Source organism: Phyllobates terribilis, unplaced genomic scaffold (assembly GCF_046119375.1).
Source record: "Phyllobates terribilis strain yellow unplaced genomic scaffold, ASM4611937v1 Scaffold_10__3_contigs__length_209671492, whole genome shotgun sequence".
Taxonomy (NCBI): Eukaryota; Metazoa; Chordata; class Amphibia; order Anura; family Dendrobatidae; genus Phyllobates; species Phyllobates terribilis.
In genome coordinates this window covers 166,467,600-166,474,710 of record NW_027362770.1, presented here as the reverse complement: position 1 = coordinate 166,474,710, position 7,111 = coordinate 166,467,600, and the positions used below count along the sequence as shown (strand labels likewise).

Genomic DNA, 7,111 nt, shown 5'->3' with positions numbered 1-7,111 from the left:
GTACGGCTATTGTAAGGAGAACATCCTGCCTCTTTTGGCATGGTTTCCAAAGGCAGCTCAACTAAGTTCAGCAGAACAAACTTTTTTTTTTCTCTCTCTCTCTCTCTCTCTCTCTCTCTGCCGAAGAAGCAAGACAAAAAAAAAAAATATATATCCTGCAAGCTTTTTTTTTTTTTTTCCTACCTTCCCGGTTTCTTTTTATTTTTTCACCTTTCTAACTTTCGTCTTTTTTTTTTTTTTTATATATATATATTATTATTATTTTTTTTTTTTTAAAAAAACCTTAAGGAATTAAAGCTTAAATCTTAATCGAGATCTATCGAAAAAAAAAAAAAAAAAAAAAAGGAAAACTGACTGGAAGAAAACCAAGGTGGGGGTCTTTTCTTATCCTTTTGTCGAAAAAAAAAACACACCAAAAAACGGGAAAATTGAAAAAAAAAAAAAAAATTGGGGGCCGTGGTAATTGATTAGGACTGCCTGATGTGTGTCAATTTTTCGTCATGCGTAGTTAACACCGTACTAACTGTACCTTTTGCCTAATGCCTGTGTACCCCCCCAACACCTTGGGTATAGACGCCTTTGCCTTTAACGCTCTCACTAACCTGTATCCCCATTTTTTTCCTATTCATTCTAATGAAAACATCCGCCGGACTCTTCCTCTCTCTTCTTTACAGTGAGCTGTTTGCAGTCTCGATGGTAGAAGCCAAAAAAGCCGAGAGAGAAAGGAAGGAGGGGGGCGGACAATCAGACCTCTACCAGCTAATTCTCTCATAGCAACAGTAGTTCTTGGTACGTCTGCTTTGGCATACATCAGCATTTCTACCCGGCCAAGTGTCCCGTTGCGTCATCTCTCGCCATTTCTCTCAGCCAATTGAATTCTCTCTTGCCGTAATCAAAAAATATATACTTTTAACTTCATTGGTAAATTTGAAAGAGGGAGGATTAAAAAAAGAAAAAGAAAAAAGGAAGGACCAGAGTTAGTGAGAGAGGGACTATTATCATACGTGTATCGGCTTGACTAAACTTTACTGGTTCTGTATCTGTGTAAGGAAAAAAAAAATTGACAGGTTCTGAAGGGGAGTCAAGTATTTGCCTCTTTAGGGTTTTATTACCGTCTATTAACCGATACGGGAGACTCGAAAATATCTACACAATTATAACTTATAAATATATATATATATATAATATATATATAAAATTTTATATACACACATACATATGAATATATACACATATTAATATGTATATATAAATATATATCTATGTATATAGATGTATTTGTATATATCTATATATATCTCTATCTACAGTATGTACATATATATATATGTATATCGTGACATTAATATATGTACAATATGTATGTACTGTATGTATTATTGCTCTTTTACTATACATTATATAGGTTCGGCTGTATACGTAGCCACAGATTTATAACAACGCAAAGAAACAATATAATACAAGCAAGTTTAGTGGCATAAAAATAGCCCCGTGTCGACAGGATGTGGGGGGCGCTCGGAGGATGTGGGGGGCACTGCAAGTAATCACTTCAAAATAACCTGACGTGTACGGATTACAGTTTCTTACCCATGTCCTGGGCTGGTACTTAATATTATTATTACATGTAGGTCTCTCTAGGCCGGGCCTACGAGGTACCATTACTAATCTGTGTGGGTCGTGATAATTTATACCTCTAGATTCCTCTAGGCCGGACCTACATGATAGCAGATAAATAATACTAATATTATGTGTGGGTCGTGATATTTTACATCTATTTCACTAGGCCGGGTCTACATGATAGCAGATATATAACACTATTATTATTACTTGTGTGTTGTGATAATTGACACCTATTTCTCTAGGCCGGGCCTAGAAGGTAGCAGATATATAATACTATTATTACGTGTGGATCGTGATCATTTACACCGGTCTTTCTAGGCCGGGCCTACATGATAGCCGATATATAATACTATTACTATGTGTGGAGTGTGATATTTTACACCGATCTCTCTAGGCCGGGCCTACAAGGTAGCAGGTATTTTATAGTATTACTAATCTGTGTGGGTTGTGATCATTTATACTGATCCCTCTAGGCCGGGCCTACATGATAGCAGATAAATAATACTAATATTATGTGTGGGTCGTGATATTTTACATCTATTTCACTAGGCCGGGACTACATGATAGCAGAAATATAACACTATTATTATTACCGGTGTGTTGTGATAATTTACACCGGTCTCTCTAGGCCGGGCCTACAAGGTAGCAGGTATATAATACTATTATTACGCGTGGGTCATGATATTTTAGGCTGGGCCTACATGAAAGGACTAGGGGTTACACCCCAGGCCTTTAGTTTAGTTTTTTTCTACCATTGTTTTTACTATTTATCTGGTAGATTTAGTGATGTCTAACTCTAGATAATATAGAGATCTTTTATGTATTATTAACATTTATTTCTTCATTATCACAATAAAGGCCGTGCCCACAGCATCCTTATACCTCATATAGGAAATGTACGCTGGTTTAAGGTCTAAGCAATATAACAGGTATTTGTCTCTGTTCACACGTTCCTGGGGAGCCTCATATTTGCAACAAAACAATAAACATGGTGGACCCCAATATAAGACAATTATAAGACAATTGGGTCCGTCGCCGCAGTTATTAGAAGGCTGAGGCCTCTCAGAAACGGAGGCCATAATGTGGATGTGAACAGAGTCTTAGGGCAGTGATCAGGCCTATATCTAATATACCATATAGTGAAAATATTAATATACGTATATGATGACCGGGTGAAAACCCGGAGCCGATGAGCACGGGGTCTCGTTCTATATGATTGACTACTTCTAAAATACAAAAAAATGGTAACTGGCTATTAAAGGTTCTAGATAATTAGATTTACAGAAATATTTAGATAGATAGATAGAATAGAAGGATAGAATAGATAGATAATAGAGAATAATTAATAAATAGATAATAGATAGATAATAAATAATAATAGATAGATAATTGATGGATAACAAATAATAGATAATAGATAAATAATAGGTAATAGATAGATGATAGATAATAGATAAATGATAGATAGATAGATGATAGATAGATAGATGATAGATTATAGATAGATGATAGATAATAGATAATAAATTGATAATAGATAGATAATAGATAGATAATAAATTGATAATAGATAGATATTGCTATTAATATATTCTGAGACCAATAGATAACAGATATTAGGAATATGGTTATATAGATAAATGGAGTATAATAGACAGATATGTAGATATGATGATAGATACATGATAGATAAATAGATTGTAGATGAGTAGATAATAGTAATATATAGGTGGTACATAAATAAATATCTATCTCTATATATAGGAATATATATAGAGATAGATATAGATATATGTACACACAGAGAGATAATAGATAATAGAAATATATACGATATATAGATTTAAGATTGAGAAAAAGATAGATGAAGATAGATAGATAATAAATAGATAATAGATAAATAATAGATAGATAATAGATGATAGATAATAGATAGATAATAGATAGAGAATAGATAGATAATAGATAGATGATAGATAATAAATAGATGATAGATAGTAAATAGATGATAGATAGATAATAGATAGATGATAGATAAATAATAGATAATAGATGATAGATAGATAATAGATAGATAATAGATAGATGATAGATAATAGATAGATAATAGATGATAGATAATAGATAGATACATAGATAATAGATAGATAGATAATAGATAGATAATAGATGATAGATAGATAGATAGATAGTAAATAGATGATAGATAATAGATAGATAATAGATAGATGATACATAATAGATAGATAGATTATATATAGCAGTTTTTACTATATCTGGCACCAGAATACACCATGGGTATATATTTTCCCCGTGTTTGTTCTGTATACACGGCATTAACACCCCAGTAATACGTACACGTACCACCAGTATAAGGCTGGGGTCTCTCTCCAGATATATACATATATATATCAGTTTATCGCCTCGTTTGCTGCCGTGCTGGAAACTTCCGAGCCTGCTTTCACTTTCTAGCAGCAGTCTCGGTCTCGGGCTCCTGGCTTCGTGCCCCGGTTCAGTCTTTTTTTTATAATATCTGGACCTCCGAATTTAAAGCTACATACATGCCAGACATTGCAACAAGTGAAACGCTATAAAATCTGCAGACCCCATATGACGGTCACCTGCACTGCCCCCCTCCCTGCTTCTTCTTTCTTGTTTTCTGCCTCCCTTCCCATTTTGAGGTTTGTCATGTGCCCGTCCTGGCTGCCATCTTGCTACGAGGGGTAAAAGATACCGTCTTAATAAAATAAAAGGACACTTATGGATGAGTTCAGCAGGTAATACGCAGAGTATGCAGGGTTAAAACACGAGGAAACATATAAAGCTGCGGAGACCGGGAGTATTTGATTTCATAGTATAAAGCGTAAAACACCATGCAAACAAGCTAATAAGCAACGTGTTAACCCATTCACTATCCAACGGCCCAAAAACACCCAAACTGCGGAAGCTTCTACACGTGCAATGTATCTGTGCTGTCCTGATATATACTAGGAGGTGATGTATATAGTGATTAATATTCAGCTTTACAGCATGCTGCAAAATAAAGGTAAAAGCATCATAAAACTATAAGAATACTGATCAATGTGAACATAGGACCTACACAACAGGACTAAGACACAAGTGGCCCTTCTCTACAATACCCTCGCTGTGAGAAGACCACCGACCGACCAGATTTTTTATCTATCTATCTATCTATCTATCTATCTATCTATCTATCTATCTATCTATCTATTATCTATCTACAGCCATGGCCGAATGTGTTGGCACCCTTGAAATTGTTCGAGAAAATGAAGTATTTGGACATTATTGGACATAATTTCGCACAAAACCCCAAAAATGGCCCGGACAAAATTGTTGGCACCCTCAACTTTAATATTTGGTTGCACACCCTTTGGAATAAATAACTGCAATTAATCGCTTCCTATAACCATCAACAGCTTCTTACACCTCTCAGCTGGAATCTTGGACTCTTCTGTTGCAAACTTCTCCAGGTCTCTCATATGTGAAGGCGTCTTCTCCCAGCAGTAATTTTCAGATCTCTCCACAGGTGATCAATGGGATTTTAGATCCGGACTCATTGCTGCCACCTCAGAACTCTCCAGCGCTTTGTTTCCATCCATTTCTGGGGGCTTCTTGATGTATGTTTGGGGTCATTGTCCTGCTGGATGACCCATGACCTAGGACACAAATCTAGCTTTCTGAAACCATGCAACTAGTGCTAATCTTCAAATTTTATGATGCCTTGCACACAGTGAAACCACCCAATGCCAGAGGCAGCAAAACAACCCCCAAACATCTTTGAACCTCCACTATACTTGACTGAAGGTACTGTGTTCTTTTCTTTGTAGGCCTTATTCCGCATCCAGTAAACAGTAGAATGATGTGCTTTACCAAAAAGCTCTATCTTGGTCTCATCTGACCACAAGATGCTTTCCCAGAAGGATTTTGGCTTACTCATGTACATTTTGGCAAACTGGAGTCTAGCTTTTTATGTCTGTGTCAGCGGTGGGGCTCTCCTGGGTCTCCTGCCATAGCGTTTCATTTTGTTTCACCCTGAGCCTGCAGGACAGCTTGAATTTCTTTGGAACTTGATTGGGGCTGCTGATCCACCATCTGGACTATCCCGCATTGCAAGCTTTCATCAATTTTTCTCTGCCGTCAACATCCAGGGAGATTAGCTACAGTACCATGGGTCGTAAACTTTGTGATTATTTTGTGCACAAAGGATCTCCGGAGATGGACTTGTAACCCTGAGATTGCTGATATTTTTCATCAATTTTGGTTCTCAAGTCCTCAGACAGTCCTCTTCTTCTCTTTTTGTTCTCCATTCTTAGTGTGGCACACACAGAAACACAATGCAAAGACTGAGTCAACTTCTCCTTTTTATCTGGTTTCAGGTGTGATTTTCATATTGCCCACACCTGTTACTTGCCACAGGTGAGTTTGAATGAGCATCAATTCAAACTCATCCACAATTTAGGAAAGGTGCGAACAATTTTGTCTGGCCCATTTTTGGGGTTTTGTGTGAAATTATGTCCAATTTGCCTTTTGTTCTCAGGTTTTTTTTTGTGCTGTTCAAATACACACAAAGGAAATAAGCATGTGTGTAACAAAACGTGTGTAATTGCAATAATTTTCTGGGAGAAACATGACAACACTTTTGGCCATGACTATATATATATATATATATATATATATATATATATATATATATATATATATATACACGTATCTATACACTCTCTCGCTCTTTTCCACACTTATAAACTGTATAATGTAAGGCAAAAAAAATCCCAGGAGCTTCTGATTTCAGTTGAAATCTTCTAACAATGATCAAGTGAGTAGAAAAAGGAAAAGGTTGTTAAAACCAATTCACGATACAATAAACGGAACATGTGACAGCGGTTAATGGTTAACCCCTTTCTTGCTGGAGTGCAGCGACGTCAAGAATTGTGTAAATGTGTCTGGAACGGTTGTATTAACGGCAGAACTCAGCAATGGCAGCAAGAAGAAGGAGGAGGAGGAGGAGAGCCGCAGAGACCTGGTGACGATATATATATATATATATATATATATATATATATATATATATATATATTAAATTTGCCTATCTAGCCGTCCCATATCTATAAAACTTATATATATATATATATAAATAAATTTTATAGATATGGGACGGCTAGATAGACAAATTCAAGATAGATAGATAGATCGGAGGATAGATATTAGATAGATAATAGATAATAAATAGATAGATAATAGATGATAGATAGATAATAGATAGATAATAGATAGATAATAGATAGATGATAGATAGATAATAAATAATAGATAGATAATAGATAGATGATAGATAATAGATAGATAATAGATAGATAATAGATAGATAGATGATAGATAGATGATAGATAATAGATAGATAATAGATAGATGATAGATAGATAATAGATAATAGATAGATGATAGATAATAGATAGGTAGATGATAGATA

General features: G+C 35.3%; 1 long non-coding RNA gene across 1 annotated transcript in view; it reads left to right on the top strand.

The window, feature by feature from the left end:
- The first annotated feature begins 263 nt into the window (after positions 1–263).
- LOC141164206 (uncharacterized) overlaps positions 264–7,111 on the top strand; it is a 50,796-nt gene continuing 43,948 nt past the window's right edge. The window contains exons 1-2 of the long non-coding RNA XR_012250881.1: positions 264–370; positions 675–789. This is a non-coding gene — a long non-coding RNA (uncharacterized lncRNA). The remainder of the gene's footprint in view (positions 371–674; positions 790–7,111) is intronic.